At 36.6% G+C, this 19,198-nt stretch overlaps 1 protein-coding gene across 1 annotated transcript in view; it reads left to right on the top strand.

Moving 5' to 3' along the window:
- The window catches only part of LOC144329487 (teneurin-2-like), a 396,411-nt gene that overhangs the window by 81,548 nt on the left and 295,665 nt on the right, over nucleotides 1-19,198 (top strand). Inside the window, exon 2 of the mRNA XM_077937434.1 lies at nucleotides 13,451-13,564. The gene's annotated coding sequence lies outside the window, so the exon portion shown is untranslated. The remainder of the gene's footprint in view (nucleotides 1-13,450; nucleotides 13,565-19,198) is intronic.

Below are 19,198 nucleotides of genomic sequence, written 5' to 3' on the forward strand. Positions count from 1 at the left end.
CTGGGATTACAGGCATGAGCCACTGTGCCCAGCCAGAATAAGTAAATTTCTATATAGAATTTCTACTTATAATTTGTTTTAACTTATAAATCAAAAATTTTTAAATTAAAACAAATTCCATTTAGAAATTTACTTATGTGGCACTGCAGTCATGGATATATCTTTGTCAGATATTGTAGAAATATTGAAATATACCTTATATACTAACATTTTTCTTACACCTTGGTCCTGGTGGTACGATTAGAATTCCTTTACTACCTCTGCCTTGAAAAGTGTATCAACCATTGTTGCCCAATAGAAAAATAAGTTCACATAGATACATAAAGTACAATAGAAATACAAATATGAGCCACAAATATATTTTTTAAAATTTTAGACTATGTTAAAAAGCAAAAAGAAGGCCAGGTGCTGTGGGTCATGCCTGTAATCCCAGCACTTTGGGAGGTTGAGGCAGTCGGATCTCCTGAGGTAGTTGAGACCTTCCTGGCAAACATGGTGAAACCCTGTCTCTACTAAAAATACAAAAATTAGCCAGGCGTGGTGGTGAGCACCTGTAATCCCAGCTACTCAGGGGGCTGAGGCAGGATAATTACCTGAACCTGGGAGGTGGAGATTATGGTGAGCCAAGATCATGCCACCGTACTCCAGCGTGATCAACAGGGAAAGACCCTGTCTCAAAAGAAAGAAAAGAAAGAAAGAAAGAAAGAAAGAAAGAAAGAAAGAAAGAAAGAAAGAAAGAAAGAAAGAAAGAAAGAAAGAAAGAAAGAAAGAAAGGAGGGAGGGAGGGAGGGAGGGAGGGAGGGAGGGAGGGAGGGAGGGAAGGAAGGAAGGAAGGAAGGAAGGAAGGAAGGAAGGAAGGAAGGAAGGAAGGAAATTAAATTTAAAAATATATATATATTTTATTAAACCTAATATACCTAAAATATTATCATCTCAACATGTAGTTAATGTAACTATTATTAAGATATTTTAAATGCTTGTTTTTGTATTGTGTCTTTGAAAGCCAGTGTGTGTGTTTTACATTTAACACTCAGTTTGGATTCGCCACATTTTTAGTGCTTCATGGCTGGCATATTGGACATCACAGGTATGGACTCTCTGTAGTAGAATCACCTGTTGTTGCTCATTAAAAGTTGATTTTAACGAGCCTTTCCCCAGACTTAGAAAATTAGAATATTTGAGGGAGTGTCTAGGGGTCTAAAATTTTAAAAGTGTTCCAGGTGATTCTTCTACATGTTAACATTTAAGAACATTTTACTTCTGGGGTGGTGCATGATTAATCTCTCCTCAAAACACACACACACACACACACACACACACACACACGCACATGCACACGCACACCACCCCCCCCAAACATGAATGTTATTCCCCATTAATACTTATTTTCTTGGAAGAGAAAGTAAAGTCTCTTTCTTCTCTCTGCTTCTTCTTGAATAAACCCTAATGCTTCTATTACATGCATTTATTTTTTGAAATATATTTGTCAGTGGAAAGAATTCAGCTATTCTCCTTGAAAGAGTTCAGAGTCTGAGAATATGTGGTTTGCAAGGGTAGCCCATTGCTCAGATCACACTCATCCTAAAGTTGAGCATCTCTGTTCTAGTCAACTGGTGGCTATTTAATGCAATTTGCAATGGACACAGATAATTTAACAGGCACAATTTATTAGACAAACTTTTAAAAAGCAGAAGCATTTTCAGTGAATTCTATGCTCAAGGGTTGGTGAAACATTACTAAATATTTCCTGCATGGGTTTGGGACACTGAGGCAAATGGTAAGGATGGTCACAATAATTTTTCTCACAGAGATAATTGATTATCACATCCACAGCAGTGACAAATGGTAATGTAAGTGAAAGAAAAGAGTAAAAAATATTCAACCCTCAAAAGGATCATTCAATCACTCTTCTAGAGGCAGGTAACTTTTTACACAATTCCTATTGGTAAAGCAAATACAAACTGAATTCTTGTGTTAAACGTGTTTACTTTTGCACCAAAAACAGTAACACAGACAGTGTGTTTCAATTAAAAGGAACCCTGGAGCAAAAATGTGTTACAGTCAGGGGTAGAAGCAGAGTGTATCATTATCTCGTAGGCACAGCAGTCAAGATAATGAATAGCTAAGAAGAGTGGACAATGGAAGGTGAAGTATGACTTGTCATGAAACTGTCAATAGAATCTGAGCTCACTTTCCATTAGTAGGTGCTATGAAATTGCAGGGATGTGCTGAACAACTGCAGAAATAACTAAAGTAAAAGTGGCTTGATCGCACTTAGTAATTTTAAGTCTGATGTAATATTTGCCATTGTTACCAAAAGCCTTAAAGCAGTGATTTCAATGTTTAATTCCTCTTCTATGAGTTGGTGGTCTGAATTTTTCCTATATTGCTTTGACCTCGAAACAGAAATTCCTCAAGTGTTTTTCCTTTGAGAGCATTTTTGTTGTTACTCTTTATCTTCTTTAGTATGGAATGCAATAGTTGAATATCGCTTGGATTTCTGTCTCTTCTGAAGGGTAATAGGGTATTTTATAAATTCAGCTGAGAGGTGGGTTAAAGGTAGATTGGGTTTAGGTAAAAATTGATTGCTACTGAACTGAGTTCAAGCATAAAAATCCCAAATGGATAAAATCTAAATAGCGGACAGGCCAAAAGAAACATAAAATGAATCAGGTTAGATTTTAAATGAAAAATTCACTAAGATTCCATGTCCAAGAAGACACATTGGAAAAAAAATCTATGTCTGGTGAAAGAAATAATCAAGGAATTATAAATACTGTATAACTATTCTTGATTCATTAATTTATTCATTCAACATGGATTGGACATCTACCTACTTCATGCCAGGTGTTGTTCTGGATCCTGGGGACAGTGGAACAAGACAGGCAAGGTCTCTGCTCTGATGTAGGGAGACACACAAGAAATGTATTAAAAAATAAACAAAGAAAATAATTTCACATAGCAATAAGTTAGATGAAGAAAATATAATAGGGTATTGTGGTGGAGTGACTACGGGGCTTGCGACAGCTGATCAATGAGAATTTCTTGGCAGAGAAAATAGTTTAAATCCAAAGGGCAAAGGAGCTAGAAGGAGAGAGAAGGTCTAAATGGATCTGACTCTTAGTACAGGAAGGATACAGAAAGAAACTACGATCTTTCTGGCTTCCGCCTTAATGCCGAAATTCAACCTTCTTCTTTTGAAGAAGTCAGACCCCCTTCAAATCATAGATATTGAGAATTTTTGATGTAGGTCAACTGGTTTATTTCTTCCCACATCTTCTAGAAATGTCCAGTTGGTGGACACAGTGTGAGTTTCTAGACAGTTTCTCGGGTCTTTTTCACTCCCTATATTTCAAGTATAGGAATGTCTTTTGCCCCACGTTGGGCATCTCAGTGTCTGTTTCTGGAGCCACGTGTTGACTCTCCAGAGATAAACCTTGTGTCTTGCAAATTCTATGTATTCCGTGTCAGGCACGGAGTAGACACATGTAAATATTTTATTTTTAAAAGAAAAAATGAGAAAGAAGAACGTCGCCCAAAGCCAAACTGCTAAATTATGTTCTCATGCACAGTTCCAGGAGTTGCCAAGCTCAAGGTCTAGGACTGGTTTCAAAAGCATTAACAAGGAAGTTTTAAAATTCCTGAGCCTTACCCTTGGAGATTCCTATTGAGTAGACCCAGAACGATGCCTGTGTATCTGCATTTTTTTAATGTTCTCTAATAGAACCTTATCATTAAACAGTTTTATGTCTGCTATTAGACCGGGGTGGGGGAATCTCATTTTTCTCTGTCAATGGCTTCCTTGACTTTAATTATTTGTTTTTTCACTCAGCCTTTCCAGTGGTATATTTGAACTACAGCCAACAATTAAGATTATTCTTACTGTGCTTAAGCATATGACAGGTACAGTAAAGGTATGTTTTGTTGTTGAAATTCAGAAGCCAAATAGATCATTGTACAGGTCTTCTCCTTTGAAATATGTGCAAAATCTGCCCGTCTGAACCATCTCCCATCCTGATAATGAAATCAGTTCTCTTAATAGCTAGAAAGTTTACAATTGAAGCATATTTAATAGACTATATATTCACACCCTGAAAGCTTTGGATAGTTAGGATTTTAGATTAGAATTCAACTTTTTCTCCCTATTAAATGCCAGCCGGGCGAGTTGCATTAATGACGGTGGTTATGTTTGAATGTGAATGGGGGACATCTGGCGTTATCAGGAGATCAAACGTTGGGAGTCTGCGTGATGACTCTCATCTGTTTGTCACCCAGCAGGTGTAATGGATGGCAGGCATGTGGGCTGTTTGCCCAAGTTAATGTACAGGCCTAATATATTGAGGGGAGAAGAAGTTTCCCCTACAATTTTAAAGTGTCACAGCCCAAGGTAGGTGGATGGGGGCCTGGGGGAGGGTTGGACTGGTGGAGTGAATATTTTCCGCTGCACCAATTTCTTGAGTAAAATCGCCGTTTTCTAGCCTACAGGCATTTCCCTTGTCCCGTTTCAACAAACTTCCACGGCCCAATTTGTTATTCAAAAATTTATGGAAAATGTATGTTAAAGTGAAAAGGGTACATTGTGCAGAAAAGGGAAGCAGCTTGTAAGCATATCATTATGCGTGAGCCATGGGGCCCGCAGATGGCACTTCTACTCAGAAACGAGAGTCGTGCCAAAAGCTGAACTCTAAATACATTTAAATCACATATCTTTACTTAAAAATGGAGTATTTTGGAAGGAAAAGCAGATGATATTTAAGTACACAAGTGGTATTCTTTTGTTCCTCATATAATAGAGCCCTTTACAAAAGTCGTTGCCTTCTAAGTGTGCAGTAAGCCTTTCATTCCTCAAATTCCCCAGAGGATTTAGTTGCAGTGCATGGCTCAGTTCTTAATAGGATTAACCATTGAGGTAGTACCTTGCTACAAGAACAACTCTTGAAGTATCCTTACAGTTATTGAAAATTAAAGGATTTGTTTTGATTACTATGTTCAGTGCTAAAAGCAAACCTTTGTTTTGCACATTAGAAATAGTAACAAAAAATTATCATGACATACGGGATTCTTATTTTAATTGAAAATAAATTTTGCTCTTAGACTGTGCCAATCTGTTAATTAATTAGGGGGAGGGTAACGAAAGGATGAAGGCATTTGTTGGCTGCTTCTGAAAATATTTATTTTTTAATACAATAATTATGCTGATTTCTTGTTTAGACGGTGGTTATATTTACTATTACTAGAGAATTTGCATTTTAAAGGGTGCAATTCATGCCGGTAAGACTAATACAGTAAATAATCAGGTCACTTTTATTTTTTTCATTTGGAAGACTGGCATTATTTCTACTGGCACCTTATACAATGAGTATTTAGCTCGGAAATTGATTTTGAATGTGTATCTCTAACTTTTATTGATGCCATTAGATCTGACAGCAATATGATTAAAATACATTGTGTGTATTTAAAAGTTTAGCACATAATCTTTTATTTTAATAATCTAACAGCTTGATCTGTTTAATGATTGTACTTTTAGAAAATACAAAACTATAATTATATATACGACATTTGGTATACGGATCTTTAATTTTCAAAATATTGCAAACACATGTTATTTCTACAATTCTCTGCCCCTTCTTCACTTTCTTCTTCTAAAATATTCCACATACAGTAAATTCCTTTTGATTGTAATGGCCTGCATTGAGTTGCTGTGTATATGTGTGTGAGGGAGAAAGGATGTGTGTGTGCAGACACACACGTGTATGAGTAGTGTGAATGAGGGACAGAAATATGAATTATTTTTAAAGAAATACGATGCCATTATTTTCAGCTAACTACAAATAATACATGGTGATGGCTAATACCGTGTTGATAAATAGAAGTCCAGTGGGAATTACTCTTAATGCAAAGATAGGAATCAATTCTGGTTATTGGTACAGTGCTCATTTCCAACTGAATTCCCATAAAGCCCACTTAAAGATGCTCCAGAAGGGTTTATTCGTGGGCTGGATAGCTTACTGCGCTTACTGTGAAAATTTATCATAGACAACACTGGTCAGAATTTGTGTATTTGGACACCAAATTCCCTACAAACGGAGCACACTAAGCTTCCTTCTCTTTCTTTTGTAGTTGTACTGTATCGCTTTCAGTGGAATGCTGCAGTTAGTGTGTATTCTGCTGTCATTTTGTAGTTCTGGTTGATTTCATCAAGGATGATAGTGTGTTGATGAACTATTTTAAGTGGTCAGCTCACTTGATCTCTGTTCACTTGCTCACTTGAGTAAGTCTCCCTGGGTGGTGTGAGTGCTGTGCAAGGGAGTACAGGAAAGAGTTAATTTGCCTCCATATTAAGGAGTGAATATGATGAACAACTGGATGAATCTTTGAGGGATATTGTGGGTGATAGTTCAGGGGATCAGATCAACAATTAAATAGGTTTCTCATGGACAAAGGTTAAATATCATAATTACTATATTACCAAACCAAGGAGTAGGATGGGGCCTTAGTTAAGGAAAGCCAGCTTCCATACACAAAGGTCAGACTCTTTTGATGATTTAACAGGCATCCTTATTCCATGGATTCTTTCCTATCTACGCACATTTAAAAAGAGATGATGAGATAACACGGTGAAACCCCATCTCTACTGAAAAATACAAAAAACTAGCCGGGCGAGGTGGCGGGCGCCTGTAGTCCCAGCTACTCGGGAGGCTGAGGCAGGAGAATGGCGTGAACCCGGGAGGGGGAGCTTGCAGTGAGCGGAGATCCGGCCACTGCGCTCCAGCCTGGGCGACAGAGCGAGACTCCGTCTCAAAAAAAAAAAAAAAAAAAAAAAAAGAGAGATGATGAAAATTTTATGTATCTCCTTATGTATTTCATGAACAAATCAAATGTCCCAGAATGTTTCAATGCAAATCAAATCCCAAGCAACATCGTTTGGCAGTTTTTAATTTTTGTTAATGATTTCAAATTTCCTGAAAATGAGCCATGTACATCCCTCAAAATAAAGAAAATAATCAGCAAGGGATTCACAGTTTCTAGTGAGACCTACAGGTTTCTGCTTATACTAATTTTTCTTCAAAAATGGTATTTTGTATTCTAAGCCATTCGGTAAATGAAAACAGTCCTTATATGATTTAGTACTCATTTGATTGCACTCTAAGCCTCTATATGAGTACTATTTTATATACTTTAGCAAAAGCAAATGAATCTCAACTATCTATGAATTAATTATAATTAGTGACCGATTTAATGTTTTCTTTTACATTCCTTTTTATATGTATTCATCTGAAACAAACATTATTCTAGGCATGCAATACACAATTATTAGTTCAAGTTGAAATGATTCTGTATAAAATTGGTCTCATATTTATTCATTCAGAAAATAAGCAGGGAGAGAATGCATATTTTATAAAACTTCAGTAATTTCTGTACCAGATATCCCTTAAGTAAAATAAGATTTGACCCTTTCAAAATTGCTTAATGAATCGATATTACATAGAATATCTTTCTAAACTTCTGCAGATTTTTTTTTCCTTTTTTTGAAGCCTTTGAACATAAGCTTTGTCACAGATCCTGCATTTGAATGTTGAAAATATGATTGTGTTTTGATTGGCTTGGTGCATCTTTAAGATAGAAGCCACGTATTCTGAGCAAAGTCATGCCAACATTTGACAGATTATTGTGGAAATCTCTGGATGAAAGAGAGGGTGAGTTAAATTAATTAAAATGCTGTCCTAAAGAGTGGAAACTCCAAGATTCCATTTAACAAGAATAAGACACTTTTTTGAACAAAAGTGGTTTTGGAGTGAATAAAACATATTATAAAAAAATCAAGGTGTGCTATTTTAAGTTTATTCTAAGCATATCTTTTCATTACTCTTTGGCTGCCCATAATTTCTTTATGATGTTGGTCAGGATCACCAAAGACTATGCTCTGCTCATTCATCTCTAACATACACTCGACAGTTCTCTAATCTATTTGTCATAACCACAGTGGACCTTCAGATCCTGAGGGAGGCTTCAGGAGCCTCTGGATGTTTTGAAATATTTTTCTCCCAGCCCTTTCCTCCTAAGATCCAACTTGGCTAGCTTGAGGATATCAATGAATTTCAAATAGCATTTGTGATGAGGCCACTTGCTCCACTGTGCAAATTTGCCATGAAAAGCAAATAAAATGTGACATCCTTCTCCTTCCTCCGGAGCCTCAGGACCACATCCACAGCACAGTGGTAGGTTCTCCACAGAACATTGGACACTTTCCTCAGGATAAAGAAAGTGAGGTGCATTGAACAACCATAACTTTAGTAGAGAGACTTCTTTACCTAAGGAAGAGTTGTATTTTAGGCTGCTCGAATTTAACAGCCTCACTGTTCTTAAGTGACGTTTGATGTGTCTTTCTGAAGTTTAATAGTAGGTGGCAAAATTGCATGGGTTGGCTTGCAGTTTATATTTGAATACACCTTCCTTAGCATGTGACACAGGTCCTTAAACAGCATTAGTGCCCAGTCACAATCATGCAGACTTCATAAATACATAGGACATCTGTGTTCTTTGTTCACCACCAGTATCGCCTAGGAAAGGGCTGTTCTGTAGAAAATAATGTGAGCCACATGTGTTATTTTAAATTTTTAGTAGGCATATGATAAATAATAAGAGAGAGGAAAGCTGGTGAAATTAATTGTATTCATATATTTTATTTAACCTGGGATACCAAACCTTATCTTTTTAATGTATAACCAAAGTAAAAATGTTATTGAGATATTTTGCATTTTTTATACTAAATCTGTCAAATCTGGTATGTAATTTATACTTGCAGTGCATGTCATTGCAGAATACTCACATTTCAAATGCTCATCAGTCACATGTAGCTGGTGGCTACTGTATCACACAGTGCAGACCTGGAGCTTGAAGTGGTATCACATACATAATCATCACTCAACTAAATATTTCTCAAATAAATGAGTGAATAATATTAGTTGACTGGTTTTGGTATATACAGACCAAGTAATAATTTTCTGTTATAAAATTATTTTATTGTGGGTCCAAATGCCTCATTATAAAATTTCTGTAGTAAGTAATATAGAGATCTTTTATTCAGACTTAGAATATTTCTTTCTGGAATAAGACTGAAGTTCTAAAACAGTTATATGAACAGTAGAATGCAAAATGGCTTGAGTATTCTGAAATTCATTTGTTTGAACTCATCATTTCATTTTCTTCTGCTGTGTGGAATGAAACTCATATGCTCGTATTTTTATGTCTGTGAAATCTGTATTTTTATTCATTAGAAAGAAGTCAATTAATTTGCATTTACTAATCTCCCATTCCTCACATTGTAATATCATTCTCTTTATATCTAAAGGGAAAATTGTTAATATTTCTTTTAAGCCTATAAACTTAATTTCCATTAAGGGAGCTGGTAGTTTGAATGAAGATAACAACATCTTGCAAGTTTTATTCCTATTGTCTGGATTTTTATAGGTTTTTCTATATCGCTTTCATTTGTGGCATTTGTGTAAGATATGTAGTCTGGTGTTTGCTTAATTTTTCTGATTTATATGTTTGATGGTAGCAAAGTTCATCTAAATGATGCAAATTAAAGAATCTCCAAAATTTTCCCCAAATCTCAATAATGTTTAATTATTTTAAATTGCTCATCTGATACTACTTTTAAATAAGGTATTTGAATATCTCAAATTTTCTACAAATATTAAATGGAAAGTTAAAATAATTTGATTGAATCAAAAGGGGACCCAGATTAACTGGCATCAACAATCTAGAAAGTACATTTCCAATAGACAAAAAGCTTTGAAATAAAAATCAATGTATAGCATAGTCCTACTTATACACAATTTTGTCTATTCCAGGTAAATTTATTTATAGAGAGATGTCTAGAAGGATGCTCGCCAAAGTGTAAGCAGTGGTTATCATTGGCTGATGTGATTTTGAATGATGTTTACTTACTTTTTATTTAGCTGAACCATTTAGATAGTTTTATAATGATGCTAAAAAATATTCAAAAATAAGCTTGAAAATATAGATCAGATCGCATTGTCGTCACAGAAAATTTGACATGTGAACTGTAACAGAAATTTCTATTTCAGAAAAACTATAAATTTGAGTTTGCCTAGTTCTGTCATTTAATTAATAAAGTATTTAATTTCAATCAACATATAAGCCTTATCTGATACATCTTAATGTAGATGAAAACCTAGTAAATAACATTTGTTAAATGTACTGTCTTAAAGTGTGCACCATTTGTTATTGAATATTTGATGAGTGAAATATACTAGTCAAAAAATCTTTCTCATGTATTCATTTGACAAATATTTATTTATTTATTTATTTATTTATTTATTGAGATGGAGTCTTGCTCTGTTGCCCAGGCTGGAGTGCAGTGATGCGATCTCGGCTCACTGCAAGCTCCGCCTCCCAGGTTCACACAATTTTCCTGCCTTAGCCTCCCAAGTAACTGGGACTACAGGCGCCCACCACCACACCTGGTTAAATCTTTTCTTTTTTTTTTTTTTTTTGTATTTTTAGTAGAGACGGGGTTTCATCGTGTTAGCCAGGATGGTCTCGATCTCCTGACCTCCTGATTTGCCTGTCTCGGGCTCCCAAAGTGCTGGGATTACAGGCATGAGCCACCGCACCCAGCCTCATTTGACAAATATTTATGATGCAAATAACAAAATATGGTGTGAGTCTGATAGTTTGGAAAGTTGTGGATTTTTATGTGACTCTATTTCACTAATCATAATAAATATTAATCACAGCTACTTTTTATTATGTGCCATTGTGTTAAGTGAATAATCTATATAATCTTTACCGCAACCCTTTGAGTTAGATATTATTATTATTGTTATTATCCCTATCTTGGCCAGGAGGAATCCAAGGAACACGGAGGATTATAACTTGTCTAGGATCATATGACTGTTAAGTGTTTCTGTCAAGTGTGAAGACCAGGCAGTTGAACTGTAGCGCCTGGTGATTCAATCATTACACTGTACCCAGTGTTCTACTGTACACAGATCATGCTTGGTTTGTCTTTGATATTTTAGCAGCAGGCTTTGAAATGTTTTATATTTATAATTACATTACATAGATTAACTAAGCACCGAACATTTTTATATTGCCTAAAATGGACAGTCATCTTATTAGTTTTGTTACTATAGGTAATTCTTAACTTATCTTTAGACTAAATTGGTGATCTAGCTGAGACAAGTATCTGACCCTACCACAGGTTCCTCTGCACGCAGGTCCCAGATGAAGTTCAGTGACTTGGCCAAGGCTTCACAGTTAGTCTGTGGGAAGACACACAAGTCCTATGTGCTTCTATTTGTCAGGCATAATTATTTTATACCTTTGTACTATTCCTGATTATAAAAGTAATTTTTTAAATTCAACCCATTGGTGGGACTCCTTCAAAATATTCTTGCAATTTTATTTAGTAATAAAATTGTTAAATTGTGGCTCTTAATAGCATTACAAACTAATATTCAAGAGAGATTAAAGGATCAGAACTGCACAAGTGAGTAAACAGACTTGATTATAAGGACACCTAATTATTCCAAGGTAGGATATAATTAAGTGCTAAAGCTGTGTGATATAAAGACAATAAAGGCTGCAGTGTTTCTAAGGAGGGAATCAAAGAACCATATTCCTTTGCTGGGCTCTGCTTGCCAAGTTGAAGACTTGAAAAGTAAAACAAAACAAAGCAAGTTTACACAAGGTCTTACAGTTTTGTCTAGTCTTGTCAATTTGTCTTTTAAAGACACATAATCTTGATTAGTCAATCCTATATCTACCATTCTCAAATAATCATATACCGAGGTAACGTATTAATAATAAGGAAACTAGCTTAAAAAGGAAAGTAAAAATAGATGGTAATTATCCTTTGTTGTGTGTCAGAAGCATCTTCTTTTGATATTACTCAGTTTTGTGGTAGGCACTGGCTCCCCATTTTACAGATAAGAAGATTGTGGCTCAGAGGATTGAAGGGACATTGAATGAGGTTGTGCTTATTAGTGAAGGAGATCATCCAAATCCTAGAGTGCTATGGTTTTAATTCCATTCTCCCCACTGCATTTTGATGAATCGCTCCCCGCCACCCGCCCCCCCTCCAGTCGTCTGGAAGATCAGGATACTAGCACTCACGCTTTTATTCCAGATTGTCAGGTGTCTTTGTGGAGGGCAGAAGGGCTTCTCAGAGTGGTTGGGAAGATGCAGCCATCAGTCTTAAATTGCTGCTTGACCTTGTAAGGAGGGTGTCTAAGAATATAGTATGCAGCTGTGGCTGGACAGAGGCACTCAAGATGGGCTCAGGCAAGCTGGCGCTTCCCAGCTCATTAGAGAATCCTACACACTGCCTTGGACAGGCCAGACAAGGCGGGGCTTGTTGTGTTGACATGCGGAGGAATACATTTAGCATCCAAGATGAGAATGACTTGAGCAAAACAGAGAAATTAGAGCTAATTGTTTTCAATTATTGTCTCTCCCGTTTTTCAACCTCTCTTTTTTCTTCCACTTCGTCACTGCTCCAGTTTTACTTGCCAGAGGAGGAGGAACTTAATGAGTCACTTAATGATGTCTTGGTGAGGTTTAGTTTGATGTGTTGCCTTTTTTGGCCTTGGTTGGTGGGGAGGGCAGGGAATTGCTTTGTGCAAAGGCGTCAGTCATTAGGAGATGAACCCAACACGTCTGTTGATGAAGTTGAGACATGTAGCCTTGGAATGGTGGTAACAACAGTGACAAGGACAGCAGACATGTATTGGAGGAGTATTATGTGCTGAGCACTGTGCCACATGCTTTCATGGAATTTTATATTTTATCTTTGCAACACTTCTATGAAATGGGGGCTATTATATTCTAGTTTTCAGATGATTAAACTTATTTGCTCAGAGCAAGTTGTGTTGGGATCACTGGGACCTTCCTGTTATATGATATACCCCACATGCTATTGACAATGGTATTAGCCAGTAAATATTTAAATTTAAAAGTCAGCAAAATCATGCTTAAGTTGTATGGATGAGCAAACTGTACATTTTAAGATGAAATAAATTATTTGTAAATCTGAAGAGCAAACATAAGGTCTGTATATTGCTAGAAAGATGCGTCTGAATTATTCTCTCATTCTAATACTGTGTATTTCTGCATTTGTAGTATAAACTGCATCAACTTTGAAGGATAACAATAGATATTCCATAATTGTGATAATGTATCTTAATAGTAATAGTGTGCCATAATCAGAGTGACTTAACTAATCAATATGTTTTATACCATATTTTACACTCCTCTATTGAAAGATACTCTTCAAGAGATAAGGAGTGCAATTTAGTTCATTTAGCTCCTAATTCCAACTTTCCTACATTTTGAAGATGTATGGTATTCATTTGCATTTTTGGGGGTTTGCTTTATGTGCTCATTTGGGTCTTACCTATTTTCTTTTTCATTTTAACAGTTACATCCAGCTTTTTCTTGCCTAAGCGGTCTCGGGCTTGCTTCGTCATTTGGCTTTGCTGTGGAGCACTCCTGTAAAGCTAGCTGAATTGTACATCGAAGATCCACCCTTTTGGTGAGTGGAATCATAGCTACAATTTTGTGTTTTGCTCTGCCTCAAGTTGTGTTTGCATTGTTGATCAAAGTGCTTTCTTTCATACAGGGTGCAAAATTGGGCCTTTCCAGCTCTGTGCAGAAAAGGATTTTCTTTTTCTTGTGGACAAAAGTAATTTGTACGGCCATTTTCTGTCTTTGAAATTTGCTATTGTCTCTCCCCCTCCCTACCCAATTGAATGACTTTACAATTCTTTAGTCGCACATCTGCCCCTTTTCTACCTGGATAGATCCCCCTGTGACTCCCTGCACCTCACCCCACCAAATAATTTGGTCACCACAGTTTTCTTATTAGCTATCTGCACATAGAAATAAAACGTGCCGGTTGTGATTAGCTAGGTTACATAGCATCACATCATAGAGTGCAAAGGTCTTTTGGATGGAAAAACTTGGCCCTCTTAATCTGTTAAATGTTGTTAATCTATACAGGCCATAAGACAGCAAGCAAAGAGGAAATCATTAAGCTTTTCTCATGTTCCCGGTTAAATCATTTCTGCTTTTATGGCCCCTGAACTGGTGTTCTCCATATATTTCGACGTCATCTGGTCCTCTATATCAAATGTTTCTCTCAGGTTCTTTCTTAAGATACCTACAACCACTTTTCTCTGGTCCTCTGCTGTTTAGAGCTTGCTTTTATCTTTTCACAGATCAAATCCTACCAAGATGGCTCATTTTTGGGTGGAACAACTAAAGGGTTCTATAAGGACCATTAATGCACATGCAATTTTAATTTGAGGTCGTGACATCTGACTAAGCTAGAACATCAGCTACACCATATTTTTAGTAAATTGAGTATATATAGAGACTTTATGGTTAAGGATAAGGTGTAAGAGGAGATATTAAAAACTCATAAGTAATTAGACAAACCAGTGGAAAATAGATCTGGATTAAGTCATTTTTCTTCTTCTTCTTCTTCTTCTTTTTTTTTAACTCTTGATTCCTAGCAGAAATTTTTCTGCGAAAACGAGACATTAGTGAAGACTACGTCTTAGGCGGTTGAGGAAGTAGAAACGGTATAAGGACAAGGTGAAGACATGATTATGATGGAGGTGTTCATAGTACAATAATCAGCCTGGTTGAAACAGTCACTTTAGAAAGTACGTGAGGAGCAGATTATATAATTCCTGAAGAGGAATCTCATGCTGTGGTGACGATTAAATGAGATAATGCAATAAACTACCTAGCCCAGTATTTAGACAAATAGTTAGGGATAAACGAATGTTGACAGCAGTCCTTACTCCATTTCGCTGGCGAAGAAACTGAAGTCCAAGCAACATGTTTGAAATCTACCTGTCTACCATGGCTAATTTTTCACATTCTTTTTGCTGGCTCCATACGTTTTCATGGATGTGCGGCCTGAACAGGGAGAATCTTCCATTAGAGTGGTAGCAGTTCTGTTAGGATTGTATTGTGTTTTCCTTCTGATACAGGCATTCAATTTAATAAGCAGTGCTCAGCACACCTTACTGCTGAAGAATAGTTGTTCCCAGTGTCTTGGAGGCCAGCTTCAAATTGGCTGTGCAACCCTGCCTTGGTTAGAAGGCAAGGTGAATAGTTCACAGACCAGGTGCCATTCTTTCCTGGAAACATCCCCTGGTGCTACTTGCTGTTGTAGAAGCTTGGGTCTGTTTTTGCTATTGTTCTTAACGAACTCTAACCAAGTGGTTAGGAAATCCGTTATAAATGCCGAGTTGTCAATTTTGGAAGAAATAGGAAGGCGTATGGTGAAACAGACACAAGACTCTGGCATATCCTATGCTAACCCATCTGTCCTCTCCCAGCAAGTAACAGACCAGAAAACTACAGACTTAGAGAGAGAGAGTTTCATGGGGGAGAACCTGGTAGAATGGAGCCTGCCATGGCGAATGAAGCCTTCGTTGAGGCTTCTAAGAGGGTTTCCCCATTATACCCAACAACCATCCCCTATTTTTCTCTTTGTGGTTCATCATCCTAACCTCATCATCTAATTTAATCTTCTAACTCAGTTTTCTGGTAAAATGTAACAAGATGGTTTTTTGGTGCATGGTGATTGGGAAAGTAGGCAGAGGATGGTAAGGAATGGCATGGGGATGCGGGAAGAAAAAGGAAAGGCTACATGGTTCTGGGAACTTCCTTGAGAATAAAAGCAAACCTCAGAATCTCAAGTTTAGAAGATGAAAGCTTGAACAACTTGCTAAGTTCTCAGGTGTTTTACAGTGACCTGGCTAACAAGCTGGCCTGCACATTCATTCAATTCTTTCATAACGTGTTGCCGTCATGTGATTAGGGCAGTATTTTCATAATTCACTATTGCAACCAAAAATGTTTCAAATTATGGCTAAATAACAAGCCAGTCATTGATGCAAGGCCTGGCTTACAGAAAACTACGACGAACTTTTAGAAAAACTTCCTCGTGCTAACTGCCTGGCATTACATTTCATTGAACCTGTTTTTCAAGAAATACCCACCTACTTGCAAAAGGACCCTGCAAGGCTTTTGCCCTCTGCTGCTCATTTAGAGTGTCATTCTGAGCCCTAGTAGAATAAATGAGAATAGCTTTGCCAGGCAATAAGGGGCTTTATAAACATAAGCCAGTCTTTTCCCAGGTTTTCAGTTCCCAGACCACCGCTGGCTCTTTCCTTTTCATGTAAGCTTATGCCTGAAGTTTTAAATGCTATTCTCTTTGCTTTTTAAGAGGCAGTATCCTTAGGTATACAGCTTTTCTGGCCAGGGATCTACCTTAAACATTTCCATATGGCTTCTCTTGCTTAATGAAGTTGTGTATAGAGTGGTTTTTATTCCATGTTGGATTCAGAGAAAACACTAGGTATAAATGTAGATCCTTATAGTTCTAGGGCAGTCGTACCTACTTTCAACCAGAATAGGATGAAATGCAAGAAGTGCTTCTTTCATCGTCACTAAAAATATGATTTTTGTCGTTTTTCACTGTTTAAAATGTGAAGATAAAAGAGAAAGACAATGAAAAATCATAGGAAAAAATCCGAATACTTTTAAAGGTTGCCTTTAATAAGAGTTAAACAAAGCACCTATTTTTCAGATATTATTAAAATGAAACCATACTTTAGGGAGAAGTTTGAAGAAAACCAAGAGACCTAAATAGGGAATATGTTTTAGGCAGTGCATCCTGCTGTGGCGTGATGTGTGGATTTAACTCCCTATCAGTAGAATACAAGCTGATGTTTTCGCTTTTCTTCCCGTTTAAATGGTTCATAATAGTCGCTGTGTACTAAATATATAAGTGACCGAGTCTCTTTTAAGAAATAAGGTTAACGCATTTTTCTCTAGTATAAAATCCATTTCCATATAAATACTTAAATTATTAGCATCCTGTTGAAAGTATTATACTGAGCTCTTTTTTCCTTTTTGTTTTTTTCAGCATAGAAATGCCCTTTAATACTCAACAGCTAACCTTTAAGACGAGTGCATTTTGAGTTGTTTGGTTTTTATTGTTATTATTATTATTTTTTTGACGGAGTCTCACTCTCTGTTGCCCAGGCTGGAGTACAGTGGTGTGATCTCAGCTCACTGCAACCTTCATTTCCTGGGTTCAAGTGATTCTCCTGCCTCAGCCTCCCAAGTAGCTGGGATTACAGGAATGCGCCACCATGCCCAGTTAATTTTTGTATTTTTAGTAGAGATGGGGTTTCACCATGTTGACCAGGCTGGTCTCGAACTCCCAACCTCGAGTGATCCACATGCCTCAGCCTCCCTAAGTGCTAAGATTACAGGCATGAGCCACCATGCCTGGTCTGAACTGTTTTTTAAACTGCACTATATGCCTGAGTTGCTTCTTAATATTGTGAGATTTACAACAGGTTTTCTTTAAATATTTCATGTTTCATCCCATCAAGTCATGTAGTACTACATATTTCACAAAATATTTTCTTGGAAATGTAAAGAATAAAATAGAACTTAGTGTAACTAGAACTAATATAGGATGCCCGTGGTGTTTAAATGTAACAATTATCATGGGAAAATGGAAAAAGGAACAGCTATTAAATATATGCCATATACCATTTTTAAACTTTTTTTCTTTTTAGCATAAGTTATGTTATTTAACCATCAAAAGTAAAGTCTTCTTTAATCCTGAAAACTGAGCCCCCAATAGTTTAAATATCTTTCTCAAGTTTGTACAACTGGTGGGGAGGAAAACCATATTTTGTCATTCAGTCTGTTACTCCAGATACTAATCTATTGTTTGGACTTTTTGGACAAGAAAATAATGAGATTATTCTAGAAAAAGACATACATTATCATAAAGAATATGATCAGATAAGAATTAATTACGTATTTTAAAATCATGCATTGTTTGTTTAAATTCCCATTGTCACTTATGCTGAAGTGAGAATAGTGTTCTCATTCACGTTTGTCAACTACTATTGGGATGTAGATTTTGGTTTACAAACCTTTTAGTGTATGAATCAATAAGGTATTTCTAATATGAACTAAGAAAAATAATTATAAAACATCACTGAAAATTTTAGGTAGCTCATTTGGAAAACTGAGAGGGAATCTCTTTGAATGGCTCACTTTACTAGCACAAAACAGTTATAAAAAAGGCAAAGTAGTCCATAGGTGTTTGTTGTATCATTGGAACTATGCAAAGCAGGAGGAGCAAATAGAATAGAATTTGGGCAAAATCAAGCATTTTAACTAGGTGTTGAGAAAATATAAGAAAAATAAATTATAAATCTATTTTGACTAGAACACTAAAAGATAAAAAAATTATTAGATGTTAATTTAATATAAATTAAATATAATTATATATAATATAAACTATAAGTAAGTCAAAGGATTATAGTTAAGGTCTTTGAGTGGGTATGTTTGTGTGTGTACATGCATACCATACTCAGGTCAATAGAACACAGGTTACAAAAGTGGGAATGTTGGGCCGGGTGCAGTGGTTCACACCTATAATCCCAGCATTTTGGGAGGCTAAGATGGGTGGTTCACCCGAGGTCAGGGGTTCGAGACCAGCCTGACCAACACGGAGAAACACTGTCTTTACTAAAAATACAAACTTAGCCAGGTGTGGTGGCACATACCTGTAATCCCAGCTACTCGGGAGGCTGAAGGAGGAGAATCTCTTGAACCCGGGAAGCGGAAGTTGCGATGAGCAGAGATCGTGCCATTGCACTCCAGCCTAGGCAACAAGAACAAAACTCTGTCTCAAAAAGAAAAAAAAAAAAAAAGAAGAAAAGTGGGCATGTTAATAAGGATAATGGGTATAATATTACAATCATATAGAGAAAGTAAATAAATACCATTAATTCTTGTTATTCACAACAGTAATGTTCCGTAAAGTCTCCATGAACACAGAATTAGCAAATACGGAACTATTGCTCCTCTGGGAAATAGAGTTAGGAAATGGTAAACCTCTGGTCACAACATTTTCATCAACAAACCAACAGATCAATGCATAACCTTGCTTTTCGTGTGCTTCTGTTTAAAGACATCTTATTGAATATAAACTATTGATTTCTTAACATTGCAGTCATGGTCAATACACTACAACTTTTGCCTGAGCAAAGCTTCTCCAGCACAGCCTTTTTGTGCTTGGGATCTCTAGATAGCACTGCAGCACCATGCTTGGGGG

The sequence above is a fragment of the Macaca mulatta genome, chromosome 6 (genome assembly GCF_049350105.2).
Source record: "Macaca mulatta isolate MMU2019108-1 chromosome 6, T2T-MMU8v2.0, whole genome shotgun sequence".
In the NCBI taxonomy this organism is placed as follows: Eukaryota; Metazoa; Chordata; class Mammalia; order Primates; family Cercopithecidae; genus Macaca; species Macaca mulatta.